Below are 23,078 nucleotides of genomic sequence, written 5' to 3'. Positions count from 1 at the left end.
ATTGTGCTCAAAACAACTGCTCTTCACTTCCAAATGGTGCGCAATGGCATAAATAACCCTATTTAAGCTCAGTTACACGTTTGCATTGAAAGTGACTGAGTTATTCACTTTTCCAGTTTTTATGCGTGCAAAATGCTTTTCAGAGCGAGAAAAGCATGTTTTGACCCACAATGTGTTTTTGACCCTAACACGTGAATTATAGTCAAAACAAATGCTCTCCACTTCCAAATAGTGCGCATTGGCATAAATAACCCTATTTAAGCTCAGTTACACGTTTGAATTGAAAGGGACTGAGTTATCAACTTTTCCAGTTTTTATGCGTGCAAAATGCTTTTCAGAGCGAGAAAAGCATGTTTTGACCCACAATGTGTTTTTGACCCTAACACGTGAATTATAGTCAAAACAACTGCTCTCCACTTCCAAATGGTGCGCGATGGCATAAATAACCCTATTTAAGCTCAGTTACACGTTTGCATTGAAAGGGACTGAGTTATTCACTTTTCCAGTTTTTATGCGTGCAAAGTGCTTTTCAGAGCGAGAGAATCACTTTTTGACCAAAAAGGTGTTTTTGACCCTGACACGTGAATTGTGCTCAAAACAACTGCTCTTCACTTCCAAATGGTGCGCAATGGCATAAATAACCCTATTTAAGCTCAGTTACACGTTTGCATTGAAAGTGACTGAGTTATTCACTTTTCCAGTTTTTATGCGTGCAAAATGCTTTTCAGAGCGAGAAAAGCATGTTTTGACCCACAATGTGTTTTTGACCCTAACACGTGAATTATAGTCAAAACAAATGCTCTCCACTTCCAAATAGTGCGCATTGGCATAAATAACCCTATTTAAGCTCAGTTACACGTTTGAATTGAAAGGGACTGAGTTATCAACTTTTCCAGTTTTTATGCGTGCAAAATGCTTTTCAGAGCGAGAAAAGCATGTTTTGACCCACAATGTGTTTTTGACCCTAACACGTGAATTATAGTCAAAACAACTGCTCTCCACTTCCAAATGGTGCGCGATGGCATAAATAACCCTATTTAAGCTCAGTTACACGTTTGCATTGAAAGTGACTGAGTTATTCACTTTTCCAGTTTTTATGCGTGCAAAATGCTTTTCAGAGCGAGAAAAGCATGTTTTGACCCACAATGTGTTTTTGACCCTAACACGTGAATTATAGTCAAAACAAATGCTCTCCACTTCCAAATAGTGCGCAATGGCATAAATAACCCTATTTAAGCTCAGTTACACGTTTGCATTGAAAGGGACTGAGTCATTCACTTTTCCAGTTTTTATGCGTGCAAAATGCTTTTCAGAGCGAGAAAAGCATGTTTTGACCCACAATGTGTTTTTGACCCTAACACGTGAATTATTGTCAAAACAACTGCACTCCACTTCCAAATGGTGCGCGATGGCATAAATAACCCTATTTAAGCTCAGTTACACGTTTGCATTGAAAGGGACTGAGTTATTCACTTTTCCAGTTTTTATGCGTGCAAAGTGCTTTTCAGAGCGAGAGAATCACTTTTTGACCAAAAAGGTGTTTTTGACCCTGACGCGTGAATTGTGCTCAAAACAACTGCTCTTCACTTCCAAATGGTGCGCAATGGCATAGATAACCCTACTTAAGCTCAGTTACACGTTTGCATTGAAAGGGACTGAGTTATCAACTTTTCCAGTTTTTATGCGTGCAAAATGCTTTTCAGAGCGAGAAAAGCATGTTTTGACCCACAATGTGTTTTTGACCCTAACACGTGAATTATAGTCAAAACAACTGCTCTCCACTTCCAAATGGTGCGCGATGGCATAAATAACCCTATTTAAGCTCAGTTACACGTTTGCATTGAAAGGGACTGAGTTATTCACTTTTCCAGTTTTTATGCGTGCAAAGTGCTTTTCAGAGCGAGAGAATCACTTTTTGACCAAAAAGGTGTTTTTGACCCTGACGCGTGAATTGTGCTCAAAACAACTGCTCTTCACTTCCAAATGGTGCGCAATGGCATAGATAACCCTACTTAAGCTCAGTTACACGTTTGCATTGAAAGGGACTGAGCTATCAACTTTTCCAGTTTTTATGCGTGCAAAATGCTTTTCAGAGCGAGAAAAGCATGTTTTGACCCACAATGTGTTTTTGACCCTAACACGTGAATTATAGTCAAAACAACTGCTCTCCACTTCCAAATGGTGCGCGATGGCATAAATAACCCTATTTAAGCTCAGTTACACGTTTGCATTGAAAGTGACTGAGTTATTCACTTTTCCAGTTTTTATGCGTGCAAAATGCTTTTCAGAGCGAGAAAAGCATGTTTTGACCCAAAATGTGTTTTTGACCCTAACACGTGAATTATTGTCAAAACAACTGCAATCCACTTCCAAATGGTGCGCGATGGCATAAATAACCCTATTTAAGCTCAGTTACACGTTTGCATTGAAAGGGACTGAGTTATTCACTTTTCCAGTTTTTATGCGTGCAAAGTGCTTTTCAGAGCGAGAGAATCACTTTTTGACCAAAAAGGTGTTTTTGACCCTGACACGTGAATTGTGCTCAAAACAACTGCTCTTCACTTCCAAATGGTGCGCAATGGCATAAATAACCATATTTAAGCTCAGTTACACGTTTGCATTGAAACTGACTGAGTTATTCACTTTTCCAGTTTTTATGCGTGCAAAATGCTTTTCAGAGTGAGAAAAGCATGTTTTGACCCACAATGTGTTTTTGACCCTAACACGTGAATTATTGTCAAAACAACTGCACTCCACTTCCAAATGGTGCGCGATGGCATAAATAACCCTATTTAAGCTCAGTTACACGTTTGCATTGAAAGGGACTGAGTTATTCACTTTTCCAGTTTTTATGCGTGCAAAGTGCTTTTCAGAGCGAGAGAATCACTTTTTGACCAAAAAGGTGTTTTTGACCCTGACACGTGAATTGTGCTCAAAACAACTGCTCTTCACTTCCAAATGGTGCGCAATGGCATAAATAACCCTATTTAAGCTCAGTTACACGTTTGCATTGAAAGTGACTGAGTTATTCACTTTTCCAGTTTTTATGCGTGCAAAATGCTTTTCAGAGCGAGAAAAGCATGTTTTGACCCACAATGTGTTTTTGACCCTAACACGTGAATTATAGTCAAAACAAATGCTCTCCACTTCCAAATAGTGCGCATTGGCATAAATAACCCTATTTAAGCTCAGTTACACGTTTGAATTGAAAGGGACTGAGTTATCAACTTTTCCAGTTTTTATGCGTGCAAAATGCTTTTCAGAGCGAGAAAAGCATGTTTTGACCCACAATGTGTTTTTGACCCTAACACGTGAATTATAGTCAAAACAACTGCTCTCCACTTCCAAATGGTGCGCGATGGCATAAATAACCCTATTTAAGCTCAGTTACACGTTTGCATTGAAAGTGACTGAGTTATTCACTTTTCCAGTTTTTATGCGTGCAAAATGCTTTTCAGAGCGAGAAAAGCATGTTTTGACCCACAATGTGTTTTTGACCCTAACACGTGAATTATAGTCAAAACAAATGCTCTCCACTTCCAAATAGTGCGCAATGGCATAAATAACCCTATTTAAGCTCAGTTACACGTTTGCATTGAAAGGGACTGAGTTATCAACTTTTCCAGTTTTTATGCGTGCAAAATGCTTTTCAGAGCGAGAAAAGCATGTTTTGACCCACAATGTGTTTTTGACCCTAACACGTGAATTATAGTCAAAACAACTGCTCTTCACTTCCAAATGGTGCGCAATGGCATAAATAACCCTATTTAAGCTCAGTTACACGTTTGCATTGAAAGTGACTGAGTTATTCACTTTTCCAGTTTTTATGCGTGCAAAATGCTTTTCAGAGCGAGAAAAGCATGTTTTGACCCACAATGTGTTTTTGACCCTAACACGTGAATTATTGTCAAAACAACTGCAGTCCACTTCCAAATGGTGCGCGATGGCATAAATAACCCTATTTAAGCTCAGTTACACGTTTGCATTGAAAGGGACTGAGTTATTCACTTTTCCAGTTTTTATGCGTGCAAAGTGCTTTTCAGAGCGAGAGAATCACTTTTTGACCAAAAAGGTGTTTTTGACCCTGACACGTGAATTGTGCTCAAAACAACTGCTCTTCACTTCCAAATGGTGCGCAATGGCATAAATAACCCTATTTAAGCTCAGTTACACGTTTGCATTGAAAGTGACTGAGTTATTCACTTTTCCAGTTTTTATGCGTGCAAAATGCTTTTCAGAGCGAGAAAAGCATGTTTTGACCCACAATGTGTATTTGACCCTAACACGTGAATTATAGTCAAAACAAATGCTCTCCACTTCCAAATAGTGCGCATTGGCATAAATAACCCTATTTAAGCTCAGTTACACGTTTGAATTGAAAGGGACTGAGTTATCAAGTTTTCCAGTTTTTATGCTTGCAAAATGCTTTTCAGAGCGAGAAAAGCATGTTTTGACCCACAATGTGTTTTTGACCCTAACACGTGAATTATAGTCAAAACAACTGCTCTCCACTTCCAAATGGTGCGCGATGGCATAAATAACCCTATTTAAGCTCAGTTACACGTTTGCATTGAAAGGGACTGAGTTATTCACTTTTCCAGTTTTTATGCGTGCAAAGTGCTTTTCAGAGCGAGAGAATCACTTTTTGACCAAAAAGGTGTTTTTGACCCTGACACGTGAATTGTGCTCAAAACAACTGCTCTTCACTTCCAAATGGTGCGCAATGGCATAAATAACCCTATTTAAGCTCAGTTACACGTTTGCATTGAAAGTGACTGAGTTATTCACTTTTCCAGTTTTTATGCGTGCAAAATGCTTTTCAGAGCGAGAAAAGCATGTTTTGACCCACAATGTGTTTTTGACCCTAACACGTGAATTATAGTCAAAACAAATGCTCTCCACTTCCAAATAGTGCGCATTGGCATAAATAACCCTATTTAAGCTCAGTTACACGTTTGAATTGAAAGGGACTGAGTTATCAACTTTTCCAGTTTTTATGCGTGCAAAATGCTTTTCAGAGCGAGAAAAGCATGTTTTGACCCACAATGTGTTTTTGACCCTAACACGTGAATTATAGTCAAAACAACTGCTCTCCACTTCCAAATGGTGCGCGATGGCATAAATAACCCTATTTAAGCTCAGTTACACGTTTGCATTGAAAGTGACTGAGTTATTCACTTTTCCAGTTTTTATGCGTGCAAAATGCTTTTCAGAGCGAGAAAAGCATGTTTTGACCCACAATGTGTTTTTGACCCTAACACGTGAATTATAGTCAAAACAAATGCTCTCCACTTCCAAATAGTGCGCAATGGCATAAATAACCCTATTTAAGCTCAGTTACACGTTTGCATTGAAAGGGACTGAGTTATCAACTTTTCCAGTTTTTATGCGTGCAAAATGCTTTTCAGAGCGAGAAAAGCATGTTTTGACCCACAATGTGTTTTTGACCCTAACACGTGAATTATAGTCAAAACAACTGCTCTTCACTTCCAAATGGTGCGCAATGGCATAAATAACCCTATTTAAGCTCAGTTACACGTTTGCATTGAAAGTGACTGAGTTATTCACTTTTCCAGTTTTTATGCGTGCAAAATGCTTTTCAGAGCGAGAAAAGCATGTTTTGACCCACAATGTGTTTTTGACCCTAACACGTGAATTATTGTCAAAACAACTGCAGTCCACTTCCAAATGGTGCGCGATGGCATAAATAACCCTATTTAAGCTCAGTTACACGTTTGCATTGAAAGGGACTGAGTTATTCACTTTTCCAGTTTTTATGCGTGCAAAGTGCTTTTCAGAGCGAGAGAATCACTTTTTGACCAAAAAGGTGTTTTTGACCCTGACACGTGAATTGTGCTCAAAACAACTGCTCTTCACTTCCAAATGGTGCGCAATGGCATAAATAACCCTATTTAAGCTCAGTTACACGTTTGCATTGAAAGTGACTGAGTTATTCACTTTTCCAGTTTTTATGCGTGCAAAATGCTTTTCAGAGCGAGAAAAGCATGTTTTGACCCACAATGTGTATTTGACCCTAACACGTGAATTATAGTCAAAACAAATGCTCTCCACTTCCAAATAGTGCGCATTGGCATAAATAACCCTATTTAAGCTCAGTTACACGTTTGAATTGAAAGGGACTGAGTTATCAACTTTTCCAGTTTTTATGCGTGCAAAATGCTTTTCAGAGCGAGAAAAGCATGTTTTGACCCACAATGTGTTTTTGACCCTAACACGTGAATTATAGTCAAAACAACTGCTCTCCACTTCCAAATGGTGCGCGATGGCATAAATAACCCTATTTAAGCTCAGTTACACGTTTGCATTGAAAGTGACTGAGTTATTCACTTTTCCAGTTTTTATGCGTGCAAAATGCTTTTCAGAGCGAGAAAAGCATGTTTTGACCCACAATGTGTTTTTGACCCTAACACGTGAATTATAGTCAAAACAAATGCTCTCCACTTCCAAATAGTGCGCAATGGCATAAATAACCCTATTTAAGCTCAGTTACACGTTTGCATTGAAAGGGACTGAGTTATCAACTTTTCCAGTTTTTATGCCTGCAAAATGCTTTTCAGAGCGAGAAAAGCATGTTTTGACCCACAATGTGTTTTTGACCCTAACACGTGAATTATAGTCAAAACAACTGCTCTCCACTTCCAAATGGTGCGCGATGGCATAAATAACCCTATTTAAGCTCAGTTACACGTTTGCATTGAAAGTGACTGAGTTATTCACTTTTCCAGTTTTTATGCGTGCAAAATGCTTTTCAGAGCGAGAAAAGCATGTTTTGACCCACAATGTGTTTTTGACCCTAACACGTGAATTATTGTCAAAACAACTGCACTCCACTTCCAAATGGTGCGCGATGGCATAAATAACCCTATTTAAGCTCAGTTACACGTTTGCATTGAAAGGGACTGAGTTATTCACTTTTCCAGTTTTTATGCGTGCAAAGTGCTTTTCAGAGCGAGAGAATCACTTTTTGACCAAAAAGGTGTTTTTGACCCTGACACGTGAATTGTGCTCAAAACAACTGCTCTTCACTTCCAAATGGTGCGCGATGGCATAAATAACCCTATTTAAGCTCAGTTACACGTTTGCATTGAAAGGGACTGAGTTATTCACTTTTCCAGTTTTTATGCGTGCAAAGTGCTTTTCAGAGCGAGAGAATCACTTTTTGACCAAAAAGGTGTTTTTGACCCTGACACGTGAATTGTGCTCAAAACAACTGCTCTTCACTTCCAAATGGTGCGCAATGGCATAAATAACCCTATTTAAGCTCAGTTACACGTTTGCATTGAAAGTGACTGAGTTATTCACTTTTCCAGTTTTTATGCGTGCAAAATGCTTTTCAGAGCGAGAAAAGCATGTTTTGACCCACAATGTGTTTTTGACCTTAACACGTGAATTATAGTCAAAACAAATGCTCTCCACTTCCAAATAGTGCGCAATGGCATAAATAACCCTATTTAAGCTCAGTTACACGTTTGAATTGAAAGGGACTGAGTTATCAACTTTTCCAGTTTTTATGCGTGCAAAATGCTTTTCAGAGCGAGAAAAGCATGTTTTGACCCACAATGTGTTTTTGACCCTAACACGTGAATTATAGTCAAAACAAATGCTCTCCACTTCCAAATAGTGCGCAATGGCATAAATAACCCTATTTAAGCTCAGTTACACGTTTGAATTGAAAGGGACTGAGTTATCAACTTTTCCAGTTTTTATGCGTGCAAAATGCTTTTCAGAGCGAGAAAAGCATGTTTTGACCCACAATGTGTTTTTGACCCTAACACGTGAATTATAGTCAAAACAACTGCTCTCCACTTCCAAATGGTGCGCGATGGCATAAATAACCCTATTTAAGCTCAGTTACACGTTTGCATTGAAAGTGACTGAGTTATTCACTTTTCCAGTTTTTATGCGTGCAAAATGCTTTTCAGAGCGAGAAAAGCATGTTTTGACCCACAATGTGTTTTTGACCCTAACACGTGAATTATTGTCAAAACAACTGCACTCCACTTCCAAATGGTGCGCGATGGCATAAATAACCCTATTTAAGCTCAGTTACACGTTTGCATTGAAAGGGACTGAGTTATTCACTTTTCCAGTTTTTATGCGTGCAAAGTGCTTTTCAGAGCGAGAGAATCGCTTTTTGACCAAAAAGGTGTTTTTGACCCTGACACGTGAATTGTGCTCAAAACAACTGCTCTTCACTTCCAAATGGTGCGCAATGGCATAAATAACCCTACTTAAGCTCAGTTACACGTTTGCATTGAAAGGGACTGAGTTATCAACTTTTCCAGTTTTTATGCGTGCAAAATGCTTTTCAGAGCGAGAAAAGCATGTTTTGACCCACAATGTGTTTTTGACCCTAACACGTGAATTATAGTCAAAACAACTGCTCTCCACTTCCAAATGGTGCGCGATGGCATAAATAACCCTATTTAAGCTCAGTTACACGTTTGCATTGAAAGTGACTGAGTTATTCACTTTTCCAGTTTTTATGCGTGCAAAATGCTTTTCAGAGCGAGAAAAGCATGTTTTGACCCACAATGTGTTTTTGACCCTAACACGTGAATTATAGTCAAAACAAATGCTCTCCACTTCCAAATAGTGCGCAATGGCATAAATAACCCTATTTAAGCTCAGTTACACGTTTGCATTGAAAGGGACTGAGTTATCAACTTTTCCAGTTTTTATGCGTGCAAAATGCTTTTCAGAGCGAGAAAAGCATGTTTTGACCCACAATGTGTTTTTGACCCTAACACGTGAATTATAGTCAAAACAACTGCTCTCCACTTCCAAATGGTGCGCGATGGCATAAATAACCCTATTTAAGCTCAGTTACACGTTTGCATTGAAAGGGACTGAGTTATCAACTTTTCCAGTTTTTATGCGTGCAAAATGCTTTTCAGAGCGAGAAAAGCATGTTTTGACCCACAATGTGTTTTTGACCCTAACACGTGAATTATTGTCAAAACAACTGCACTCCACTTCCAAATGGTGCGCGATGGCATAAATAACCCTATTTAAGCTCAGTTACACGTCTGCATTGAAAGGGACTGAGTTATTCACTTTTCCAGTTTTTATGCGTGCAAAGTGCTTTTCAGAGCGAGAGAATCACTTTTTGACCAAAAAGGTGTTTTTGACCCTGACACGTGAATTGTGCTCAAAACAACTGCTCTTCACTTCCAAATGGTGCGCAATGGCATAAATAACCCTATTTAAGCTCAGTTACACCTTTGCATTGAAAGTGACTGAGTTATTCACTTTTCCAGTTTTTATGCGTGCAAAATGCTTTTCAGAGCGAGAAAAGCATGTTTTGACCCACAATGTGTTTTTGACCCTAACACGTGAATTATTGTCAAAACAACTGCACTCCACTTCCAAATGGTGCGCGATGGCATAAATAACCCTATTTAAGCTCAGTTACACGTTTGCATTGAAAGGGACTGAGTTATTCACTTTTCCAGTTTTTATGCGTGCAAAGTGCTTTTCAGAGCGAGAGAATCACTTTTTGACCAAAAAGGTGTTTTTGACCCTAACACGTGAATTATTGTCAAAACAACTGCACTCCACTTCCAAATGGTGCGCGATGGCATAAATAACCCTATTTAAGCTCAGTTACACGTTTGCATTGAAAGGGACTGAGTTATTCACTTTTCCAGTTTTTATGCGTGCAAAGTGCTTTTCAGAGCGAGAGAATCACTTTTTGACCAAAAAGGTGTTTTTGACCCTGACACGTGAATTGTGCTCAAAACAACTGCTCTTCACTTCCAAATGGTGCGCAATGGCATAAATAACCCTATTTAAGCTCAGTTACACGTTTGCATTGAAAGTGACTGAGTTATTCACTTTTCCAGTTTTTATGCGTGCAAAATGCTTTTCAGAGCGAGAAAAGCATGTTTTGACCCACAATGTGTTTTTGACCCTAACACGTGAATTATTGTCAAAACAACTGCACTCCACTTCCAAATGGTGCGCGATGGCATAAATAACCCTATTTAAGCTCAGTTACACGTTTGAATTGAAAGGGACTGAGTTATCAACTTTTCCAGTTTTTATGCGTGCAAAATGCTTTTCAGAGCGAGAAAAGCATGTTTTGACCCACAATGTGTTTTTGACCCTAACACGTGAATTATAGTCAAAACAACTGCTCTCCACTTCCAAATGGTGCGCGATGGCATAAATAACCCTATTTAAGCTCAGTTACACGTTTGCATTGAAAGGGACTGAGTTATCAACTTTTCCAGTTTTTATGCGTGCAAAATGCTTTTCAGAGCGAGAAAAGCATGTTTTGACCCACAATGTGTTTTTGACCCTAACACGTGAATTATTGTCAAAACAACTGCACTCCACTTCCAAATGGTGCGCGATGGCATAAATAACCCTATTTAAGCTCAGTTACACGTTTGCATTGAAAGTGACTGAGTTATTCACTTTTCCAGTTTTTATGCGTGCAAAATGCTTTTCAGAGCGAGAAAAGCATGTTTTGACCCACAATGTGTTTTTGACCTTAACACGTGAATTATAGTCAAAACAAATGCTCTCCACTTCCAAATAGTGCGCAATGGCATAAATAACCCTATTTAAGCTCAGTTACACGTTTGAATTGAAAGGGACTGAGTTATCAACTTTTCCAGTTTTTATGCGTGCAAAATGCTTTTCAGAGCGAGAAAAGCATGTTTTGACCCACAATGTGTTTTTGACCCTAACACGTGAATTATAGTCAAAACAAATGCTCTCCACTTCCAAATAGTGCGCAATGGCATAAATAACCCTATTTAAGCTCAGTTACACGTTTGAATTGAAAGGGACTGAGTTATCAACTTTTCCAGTTTTTATGCGTGCAAAATGCTTTTCAGAGCGAGAAAAGCATGTTTTGACCCACAATGTGTTTTTGACCCTAACACGTGAATTATAGTCAAAACAACTGCTCTCCACTTCCAAATGGTGCGCGATGGCATAAATAACCCTATTTAAGCTCAGTTACACGTTTGCATTGAAAGTGACTGAGTTATTCACTTTTCCAGTTTTTATGCGTGCAAAATGCTTTTCAGAGCGAGAAAAGCATGTTTTGACCCACAATGTGTTTTTGACCCTAACACGTGAATTATTGTCAAAACAACTGCACTCCACTTCCAAATGGTGCGCGATGGCATAAATAACCCTATTTAAGCTCAGTTACACGTTTGCATTGAAAGGGACTGAGTTATTCACTTTTCCAGTTTTTATGCGTGCAAAGTGCTTTTCAGAGCGAGAGAATCACTTTTTGACCAAAAAGGTGTTTTTGACCCTGACACGTGAATTGTGCTCAAAACAACTGCTCTTCACTTCCAAATGGTGCGCAATGGCATAAATAACCCTATTTAAGCTCAGTTACACGTTTGCATTGAAACTGACTGAGTTATTCACTTTTCCAGTTTTTATGCGTGCAAAATGCTTTTCAGAGTGAGAAAAGCATGTTTTGACCCACAATGTGTTTTTGACCCTAACACGTGAATTATTGTCAAAACAACTGCACTCCACTTCCAAATGGTGCGCGATGGCATAAATAACCCTATTTAAGCTCAGTTACACGTTTGCATTGAAAGTGACTGAGTTATTCACTTTTCCAGTTTTTATGCGTGCAAAATGCTTTTCAGAGCGAGAAAAGCATGTTTTGACCCACAATGTGTTTTTGACCCTAACACGTGAATTATTGTCAAAACAACTGCACTCCACTTCCAAATGGTGCGCGATGGCATAAATAACCCTATTTAAGCTCAGTTACACGTTTGAATTGAAAGGGACTGAGTTATCAACTTTTCCAGTTTTTATGCGTGCAAAATGCTTTTCAGAGCGAGAAAAGCATGTTTTGACCCACAATGTGTTTTTGACCCTAACACGTGAATTATAGTCAAAACAACTGCTCTCCACTTCCAAATGGTGCGCGATGGCATAAATAACCCTATTTAAGCTCAGTTACACGTTTGCATTGAAAGGGACTGAGTTATTCACTTTTCCAGTTTTTATGCGTGCAAAATGCTTTTCAGAGCGAGAAAAGCATGTTTTGACCCACAATGTGTTTTTGACCCTAACACGTGAATTATAGTCAAAACAAATGCTCTCCACTTCCAAATGGTGCGCGATGGCATAAATAACCCTATTTAAGCTCAGTTACACGTTTGCATTGAAAGGGACTGAGTTATTCACTTTTCCAGTTTTTATGCGTGCAAAGTGCTTTTCAGAGCGAGAGAATCACTTTTTGACCAAAAAGGTGTTTTTGACCCTGACACGTGAATTGTGCTCAAAACAACTGCTCTTCACTTCCAAATGGTGCGCAATGGCATAAATAACCCTATTTAAGCTCAGTTACACGTTTGCATTGAAAGTGACTGAGTTATTCACTTTTCCAGTTTTTATGCGTGCAAAATGCTTTTCAGAGCGAGAAAAGCATGTTTTGACCCACAATGTGTTTTTGACCCTAACACGTGAATTATTGTCAAAACAACTGCACTCCACTTCCAAATGGTGCGCGATGGCATAAATAACCCTATTTAAGCTCAGTTACACGTTTGAATTGAAAGGGACTGAGTTATCAACTTTTCCAGTTTTTATGCGTGCAAAATGCTTTTCAGAGCGAGAAAAGCATGTTTTGACCCACAATGTGTTTTTGACCCTAACACGTGAATTATAGTCAAAACAACTGCTCTCCACTTCCAAATGGTGCGCGATGGCATAAATAACCCTATTTAAGCTCAGTTACACGTTTGCATTGAAAGGGACTGAGTTATCAACTTTTCCAGTTTTTATGCGTGCAAAATGCTTTTCAGAGCGAGAGAATCACTTTTTGACCAAAAAGGTGTTTTTGACCCTGACACGTGAATTGTGCTCAAAACAACTGCTCTTCACTTCCAAATGGTGCGCAATGGCATAAATAACCCTACTTAAGCTCAGTTACACGTTTGCATTGAAAGGGACTGAGTTATCAACTTTTCCAGTTTTTATGCGTGCAAAATGCTTTTCAGAGCGAGAAAAGCATGTTTTGACCCACAATGTGTTTTTGACCCTAACACGTGAATTATAGTCAAAACAACTGCTCTCCACTTCCAAATGGTGCGCGATGGCATAAATAACCCTATTTAAGCTCAGTTACACGTTTGCATTGAAAGTGACTGAGTTATTCACTTTTCCAGTTTTTATGCGTGCAAAATGCTTTTCAGAGCGAGAAAAGCATGTTTTGACCCACAATGTGTTTTTGACCCTAACACGTGAATTATAGTCAAAACAACTGCAATCCACTTCCAAATGGTGCGCGATGGCATAAATAACCCTATTTAAGCTCAGTTACACGTTTGCATTGAAAGGGACTGAGTTATTCACTTTTCCAGTTTTTATGCGTGCAAAGTGCTTTTCAGAGCGAGAGAATCACTTTTTGACCAAAAAGGTGTTTTTGACCCTGACACGTGAATTGTGCTCAAAACAACTGCTCTTCACTTCCAAATGGTGCGCAATGGCATAAATAACCCTATTTAAGCTCAGTTACACGTTTGCATTGAAACTGACTGAGTTATTCACTTTTCCAGTTTTTATGCGTGCAAAATGCTTTTCAGAGTGAGAAAAGCATGTTTTGACCCACAATGTGTTTTTGACCCTAACACGTGAATTATTGTCAAAACAACTGCACTCCACTTCCAAATGGTGCGCGATGGCATAAATAACCCTATTTAAGCTCAGTTACACGTTTGCATTGAAACTGACTGAGTTATTCACTTTTCCAGTTTTTATGCGTGCAAAATGCTTTTCAGAGTGAGAAAAGCATGTTTTGACCCACAATGTGTTTTTGACCCTAACACGTGAATTATTGTCAAAACAACTGCACTCCACTTCCAAATGGTGCGCGATGGCATAAATAACCCTATTTAAGCTCAGTTACACGTTTGCATTGAAAGTGACTGAGTTATTCACTTTTCCAGTTTTTATGCGTGCAAAATGCTTTTCAGAGCGAGAAAAGCATGTTTTGACCCACAATGTGTTTTTGACCCTGACACGTGAATTGTGCTCAAAACAACTGCTCTTCACTTCCAAATGGTGCGCAATGGCATAAATAACCCTATTTAAGCTCAGTTACACGTTTGCATTGAAAGTGACTGAGTTATTCACTTTTCCAGTTTTTATGCGTGCAAAATGCTTTTCAGAGCGAGAAAAGCATGTTTTGACCCACAATGTGTTTTTGACCCTAACACGTGAATTATAGTCAAAACAACTGCTCTCCACTTCCAAATGGTGCGCGATGGCATAAATAACCCTATTTAAGCTCAGTTACACGTTTGCATTGAAAGTGACTGAGTTATTCACTTTTCCAGTTTTTATGCGTGCAAAATGCTTTTCAGAGCGAGAAAAGCATGTTTTGACCCACAATGTGTTTTTGACCCTAACACGTGAATTATTGTCAAAACAACTGCACTCCACTTCCAAATGGTGCGCGATGGCATAAATAACCCTATTTAAGCTCAGTTACACGTTTGCATTGAAACTGACTGAGTTATTCACTTTTCCAGTTTTTATGCGTGCAAAATGCTTTTCAGAGTGAGAAAAGCATGTTTTGACCCACAATGTGTTTTTGACCCTAACACGTGAATTATTGTCAAAACAACTGCACTCCACTTCCAAATGGTGCGCGATGGCATAAATAACCCTATTTAAGCTCAGTTACACGTTTGCATTGAAAGGGACTGAGTTATTCACTTTTCCAGTTTTTATGCGTGCAAAGTGCTTTTCAGAGCGAGAGAATCACTTTTTGACCAAAAAGGTGTTTTTGACCCTGACACGTGAATTGTGCTCAAAACAACTGCTCTTCACTTCCAAATGGTGCGCAATGGCATAAATAACCCTACTTAAGCTCAGTTACACGTTTGCATTGAAAGGGACTGAGTTATCAACTTTTCCAGTTTTTATGCGTGCAAAATGCTTTTCAGAGCGAGAAAAGCATGTTTTGACCCACAATGTGTTTTTGACCCTAACACGTGAATTATAGTCAAAACAACTGCTCTCCACTTCCAAATGGTGCGCGATGGCATAAATAACCCTATTTAAGCTCAGTTACACGTTTGCATTGAAAGTGACTGAGTTATTCACTTTTCCAGTTTTTATGCGTGCAAAATGCTTTTCAGAGCGAGAAAAGCATGTTTTGACCCACAATGTGTTTTTGACCCTAACACGTGAATTATAGTCAAAACAACTGCAATCCACTTCCAAATGGTGCGCGATGGCATAAATAACCCTATTTAAGCTCAGTTACACGTTTGCATTGAAAGGGACTGAGTTATTCACTTTTCCAGTTTTTATGCGTGCAAAGTGCTTTTCAGAGCGAGAGAATCACTTTTTGACCAAAAAGGTGTTTTTGACCCTGACACGTGAATTGTGCTCAAAACAACTGCTCTTCACTTCCAAATGGTGCGCAATGGCATAAATAACCCTATTTAAGCTCAGTTACACGTTTGCATTGAAACTGACTGAGTTATTCACTTTTCCAGTTTTTATGCGTGCAAAATGCTTTTCAGAGTGAGAAAAGCATGTTTTGACCCACAATGTGTTTTTGACCCTAACACGTGAATTATTGTCAAAACAACTGCACTCCACTTCCAAATGGTGCGCGATGGCATAAATAACCCTATTTAAGCTCAGTTACACGTTTGCATTGAAACTGACTGAGTTATTCACTTTTCCAGTTTTTATGCGTGCAAAATGCTTTTCAGAGTGAGAAAAGCATGTTTTGACCCACAATGTGTTTTTGACCCTAACACGTGAATTATTGTCAAAACAACTGCACTCCACTTCCAAATGGTGCGCGATGGCATAAGTAACCCTATTTAAGCTCAGTTACACGTTTGCATTGAAAGTGACTGAGTTATTCACTTTTCCAGTTTTTATGCGTGCAAAATGCTTTTCAGAGCGAGAAAAGCATGTTTTGACCCACAATGTGTTTTTGACCCTGACACGTGAATTGTGCTCAAAACAACTGCTCTTCACTTCCAAATGGTGCGCAATGGCATAAATAACCCTATTTAAGCTCAGTTACACGTTTGCATTGAAACTGACTGAGTTATTCACTTTTCCAGTTTTTATGCGTGCAAAATGCTTTTCAGAGTGAGAAAAGCATGTTTTGACCCACAATGTGTTTTTGACCCTAACACGTGAATTATTGTCAAAACAACTGCACTCCACTTCCAAATGGTGCGCGATGGCATAAATAACCCTATTTAAGCTCAGTTACACGTTTGCATTGAAACTGACTGAGTTATTCACTTTTCCAGTTTTTATGCGTGCAAAATGCTTTTCAGAGTGAGAAAAGCATGTTTTGACCCACAATGTGTTTTTGACCCTAACACGTGAATTATTGTCAAAACAACTGCACTCCACTTCCAAATGGTGCGCGATGGCATAAATAACCCTATTTAAGCTCAGTTACACGTTTGCATTGAAAGTGACTGAGTTATTCACTTTTCCAGTTTTTATGCGTGCAAAATGCTTTTCAGAGCGAGAAAAGCATGTTTTGACCCACAATGTGTTTTTGACCCTGACACGTGAATTGTGCTCAAAACAACTGCTCTTCACTTCCAAATGGTGCGCAATGGCATAAATAACCCTATTTAAGCTCAGTTACACGTTTGCATTGAAAGTGACTGAGTTATTCACTTTTCCAGTTTTTATGCGTGCAAAATGCTTTTCAGAGCGAGAAAAGCATGTTTTGACCCACAATGTGTTTTTGACCCTAACACGTGAATTATAGTCAAAACAAATGCTCTCCACTTCCAAATAGTGCGCATTGGCATAAATAACCCTATTTAAGCTCAGTTACACGTTTGAATTGAAAGGGACTGAGTTATCAACTTTTCCAGTTTTTATGCGTGCAAAATGCTTTTCAGAGCGAGAAAAGCATGTTTTGACCCACAATGTGTTTTTGACCCTAACACGTGAATTATAGTCAAAACAACTGCTCTCCACTTCCAAATGGTGCGCGATGGCATAAATAACCCTATTTAAGCTCAGTTACACGTTTGAATTGAAAGGGACTGAGTTATCAACTTTTCCAGTTTTTATGCGTGCAAAATGCTTTTCAGAGCGAGAAAAGCATGTTTTGACCCACAATGTGTTTTTGACCCTAACACGTGAATTATAGTCAAAACAAATGCTCTCCACTTCCAAATAGTGCGCAATGGCATAAATAACCCTATTTAAGCTCAGTTACACGTTTGAATTGAAAGGGACTGAGTTATCAACTTTTCCAGTTTTTATGCGTGCAAAATGCTTTTCAGAGCGAGAAAAGCATGTTTTGACCCACAATGTGTTTTTGACCCTAACACGTGAATTATAGTCAAAACAACTGCTCTCCACTTCCAAATGGTGCGCGATGGCATAAATAACCCTATTTAAGCTCAGTTACACGTTTGCATTGAAAGTGACTGAGTTATTCACTTTTCCAGTTTTTATGCGTGCAAAATGCTTTTCAGAGCGAGAAAAGCATGTTTTGACCCACAATGTGTTTTTGACCCTAACACGTGAATTATTGTCAAAACAACTGCACTCCACTTCCAAATGGTGCGCGATGGCATAAATAACCCTATTTAAGCTCAGTTACACGTTTGCATTGAAAGGGACTGAGTTATTCACTTTTCCAGTTTTTATGCGTGCAAAGTGCTTTTCAGAGCGAGAGAATCACTTTTTGACCAAAAAGGTGTTTTTGACCCTGACACGTGAATTGTGCTCAAAACAACTGCTCTTCACTTCCAAATGGTGCGCAATGGCATAAATAACCCTATTTAAGCTCAGTTACACGTTTGCATTGAAACTGACTGAGTTATTCACTTTTCCAGTTTTTATGCGTGCAAAATGCTTTTCAGAGTGAGAAAAGCATGTTTTGACCCACAATGTGTTTTTGACCCTAACACGTGAATTATTGTCAAAACAACTGCACTCCACTTCCAAATGGTGCGCGATGGCATAAATAACCCTATTTAAGCTCAGTTACACGTTTGCATTGAAAGTGACTGAGTTATTCACTTTTCCAGTTTTTATGCGTGCAAAATGCTTTTCAGAGCGAGAAAAGCATGTTTTGACCCACAATGTGTTTTTGACCCTAACACGTGAATTATTGTCAAAACAACTGCACTCCACTTCCAAATGGTGCGCGATGGCATAAATAACCCTATTTAAGCTCAGTTACACGTTTGAATTGAAAGGGACTGAGTTATCAACTTTTCCAGTTTTTATGCGTGCAAAATGCTTTTCAGAGCGAGAAAAGCATGTTTTGACCCACAATGTGTTTTTGACCCTAACACGTGAATTATAGTCAAAACAACTGCTCTCCACTTCCAAATGGTGCGCGATGGCATAAATAACCCTATTTAAGCTCAGTTACACGTTTGCATTGAAAGGGACTGAGTTATTCACTTTTCCAGTTTTTATGCGTGCAAAATGCTTTTCAGAGCGAGAAAAGCATGTTTTGACCCACAATGTGTTTTTGACCCTAACACGTGAATTATAGTCAAAACAAATGCTCTCCACTTCCAAATGGTGCGCGATGGCATAAATAACCCTATTTAAGCTCAGTTACACGTTTGCATTGAAAGGGACTGAGTTATTCACTTTTCCAGTTTTTATGCGTGCAAAGTGCTTTTCAGAGCGAGAGAATCACTTTTTGACCAAAAAGGTGTTTTTGACCCTGACACGTGAATTGTGCTCAAAACAACTGCTCTTCACTTCCAAATGGTGCGCAATGGCATAAATAACCCTATTTAAGCTCAGTTACACGTTTGCATTGAAAGTGACTGAGTTATTCACTTTTCCAGTTTTTATGCGTGCAAAATGCTTTTCAGAGCGAGAAAAGCATGTTTTGACCCACAATGTGTTTTTGACCCTAACACGTGAATTATTGTCAAAACAACTGCACTCCACTTCCAAATGGTGCGCGATGGCATAAATAACCCTATTTAAGCTCAGTTACACGTTTGCATTGAAAGTGACTGAGTTATTCACTTTTCCAGTTTTTATGCGTGCAAAATGCTTTTCAGAGCGAGAAAAGCATGTTTTGACCCACAATGTGTTTTTGACCTTAACACGTGAATTATAGTCAAAACAAATGCTCTCCACTTCCAAATAGTGCGCAATGGCATAAATAACCCTATTTAAGCTCAGTTACACGTTTGAATTGAAAGGGACTGAGTTATCAACTTTTCCAGTTTTTATGCGTGCAAAATGCTTTTCAGAGCGAGAAAAGCATGTTTTGACCCACAATGTGTTTTTGACCCTAACACGTGAATTATAGTCAAAACAAATGCTCTCCACTTCCAAATAGTGCGCAATGGCATAAATAACCCTATTTAAGCTCAGTTACACGTTTGAATTGAAAGGGACTGAGTTATCAACTTTTCCAGTTTTTATGCGTGCAAAATGCTTTTCAGAGCGAGAAAAGCATGTTTTGACCCACAATGTGTTTTTGACCCTAACACGTGAATTATAGTCAAAACAACTGCTCTCCACTTCCAAATGGTGCGCGATGGCATAAATAACCCTATTTAAGCTCAGTTACACGTTTGCATTGAAAGTGACTGAGTTATTCACTTTTCCAGTTTTTATGCGTGCAAAATGCTTTTCAGAGCGAGAAAAGCATGTTTTGACCCACAATGTGTTTTTGACCCTAACACGTGAATTATTGTCAAAACAACTGCACTCCACTTCCAAATGGTGCGCGATGGCATAAATAACCCTATTTAAGCTCAGTTACACGTTTGCATTGAAAGGGACTGAGTTATTCACTTTTCCAGTTTTTATGCGTGCAAAGTGCTTTTCAGAGCGAGAGAATCACTTTTTGACCAAAAAGGTGTTTTTGACCCTGACACGTGAATTGTGCTCAAAACAACTGCTCTTCACTTCCAAATGGTGCGCAATGGCATAAATAACCCTATTTAAGCTCAGTTACACGTTTGCATTGAAACTGACTGAGTTATTCACTTTTCCAGTTTTTATGCGTGCAAAATGCTTTTCAGAGTGAGAAAAGCATGTTTTGACCCACAATGTGTTTTTGACCCTAACACGTGAATTATTGTCAAAACAACTGCACTCCACTTCCAAATGGTGCGCGATGGCATAAATAACCCTATTTAAGCTCAGTTACACGTTTGCATTGAAAGTGACTGAGTTATTCACTTTTCCAGTTTTTATGCGTGCAAAATGCTTTTCAGAGCGAGAAAAGCATGTTTTGACCCACAATGTGTTTTTGACCCTAACACGTGAATTATTGTCAAAACAACTGCACTCCACTTCCAAATGGTGCGCGATGGCATAAATAACCCTATTTAAGCTCAGTTACACGTTTGAATTGAAAGGGACTGAGTTATCAACTTTTCCAGTTTTTATGCGTGCAAAATGCTTTTCAGAGCGAGAAAAGCATGTTTTGACCCACAATGTGTTTTTGACCCTAACACGTGAATTATAGTCAAAACAACTGCTCTCCACTTCCAAATGGTGCGCGATGGCATAAATAACCCTATTTAAGCTCAGTTACACGTTTGCATTGAAAGGGACTGAGTTATTCACTTTTCCAGTTTTTATGCGTGCAAAATGCTTTTCAGAGCGAGAAAAGCATGTTTTGACCCACAATGTGTTTTTGACCCTAACACGTGAATTATAGTCAAAACAAATGCTCTCCACTTCCAAATGGTGCGCGATGGCATAAATAACCCTATTTAAGCTCAGTTACACGTTTGCATTGAAAGGGACTGAGTTATTCACTTTTCCAGTTTTTATGCGTGCAAAGTGCTTTTCAGAGCGAGAGAATCACTTTTTGACCAAAAAGGTGTTTTTGACCCTGACACGTGAATTGTGCTCAAAACAACTGCTCTTCACTTCCAAATGGTGCGCAATGGCATAAATAACCCTATTTAAGCTCAGTTACACGTTTGCATTGAAAGTGACTGAGTTATTCACTTTTCCAGTTTTTATGCGTGCAAAATGCTTTTCAGAGCGAGAAAAGCATGTTTTGACCCACAATGTGTTTTTGACCCTAACACGTGAATTATTGTCAAAACAACTGCACTCCACTTCCAAATGGTGCGCGATGGCATAAATAACCCTATTTAAGCTCAGTTACACGTTTGAATTGAAAGGGACTGAGTTATCAACTTTTCCAGTTTTTATGCGTGCAAAATGCTTTTCAGAGCGAGAAAAGCATGTTTTGACCCACAATGTGTTTTTGACCCTAACACGTGAATTATAGTCAAAACAACTGCTCTCCACTTCCAAATGGTGCGCGATGGCATAAATAACCCTATTTAAGCTCAGTTACACGTTTGCATTGAAAGGGACTGAGTTATCAACTTTTCCAGTTTTTATGCGTGCAAAATGCTTTTCAGAGCGAGAAAAGCATGTTTTGACCCACAATGTGTTTTTGACCCTAACACGTGAATTATTGTCAAAACAACTGCACTCCACTTCCAAATGGTGCGCGATGGCATAAATAACCCTATTTAAGCTCAGTTACACGTTTGCATTGAAAGTGACTGAGTTATTCACTTTTCCAGTTTTTATGCGTGCAAAATGCTTTTCAGAGCGAGAAAAGCATGTTTTGACCCACAATGTGTTTTTGACCTTAACACGTGAATTATAGTCAAAACAAATGCTCTCCACTTCCAAATAGTGCGCAATGGCATAAATAACCCTATTTAAGCTCAGTTACACGTTTGAATTGAAAGGGACTGAGTTATCAACTTTTCCAGTTTTTATGCGTGCAAAATGCTTTTCAGAGCGAGAAAAGCATGTTTTGACCCACAATGTGTTTTTGACCCTAACACGTGAATTATAGTCAAAACAAATGCTCTCCACTTCCAAATAGTGCGCAATGGCATAAATAACCCTATTTAAGCTCAGTTACACGTTTGAATTGAAAGGGACTGAGTTATCAACTTTTCCAGTTTTTATGCGTGCAAAATGCTTTTCAGAGCGAGAAAAGCATGTTTTGACCCACAATGTGTTTTTGACCCTAACACGTGAATTATAGTCAAAACAACTGCTCTCCACTTCCAAATGGTGCGCGATGGCATAAATAACCCTATTTAAGCTCAGTTACACGTTTGCATTGAAAGTGACTGAGTTATTCACTTTTCCAGTTTTTATGCGTGCAAAATGCTTTTCAGAGCGAGAAAAGCATGTTTTGACCCACAATGTGTTTTTGACCCTAACACGTGAATTATTGTCAAAACAACTGCACTCCACTTCCAAATGGTGCGCGATGGCATAAATAACCCTATTTAAGCTCAGTTACACGTTTGCATTGAAAGGGACTGAGTTATTCACTTTTCCAGTTTTTATGCGTGCAAAGTGCTTTTCAGAGCGAGAGAATCACTTTTTGACCAAAAAGGTGTTTTTGACCCTGACACGTGAATTGTGCTCAAAACAACTGCTCTTCACTTCCAAATGGTGCGCAATGGCATAAATAACCCTATTTAAGCTCAGTTACACGTTTGCATTGAAACTGACTGAGTTATTCACTTTTCCAGTTTTTATGCGTGCAAAATGCTTTTCAGAGTGAGAAAAGCATGTTTTGACCCACAATGTGTTTTTGACCCTAACACGTGAATTATTGTCAAAACAACTGCACTCCACTTCCAAATGGTGCGCGATGGCATAAATAACCCTATTTAAGCTCAGTTACACGTTTGCATTGAAAGTGACTGAGTTATTCACTTTTCCAGTTTTTATGCGTGCAAAATGCTTTTCAGAGCGAGAAAAGCATGTTTTGACCCACAATGTGTTTTTGACCCTAACACGTGAATTATTGTCAAAACAACTGCACTCCACTTCCAAATGGTGCGCGATGGCATAAATAACCCTATTTAAGCTCAGTTACACGTTTGCATTGAAAGGGACTGAGTTATTCACTTTTCCAGTTTTTATGCGTGCAAAGTGCTTTTCAGAGCGAGAGAATCACTTTTTGACCAAAAAGGTGTTTTTGACCCTGACACGTGAATTGTGCTCAAAACAACTGCTCTTCACTTCCAAATGGTGCGCAATGGCATAAATAACCCTATTTAAGC

This window comes from Micromesistius poutassou, assembly GCF_964030765.1.
Source record: "Micromesistius poutassou genome assembly, chromosome: 22".
In the NCBI taxonomy this organism is placed as follows: domain Eukaryota; kingdom Metazoa; phylum Chordata; class Actinopteri; order Gadiformes; family Gadidae; genus Micromesistius; species Micromesistius poutassou.
The sequence above is the reverse complement of the archived record's forward strand: the minus strand, read 5'-3'. Positions refer to the sequence as shown.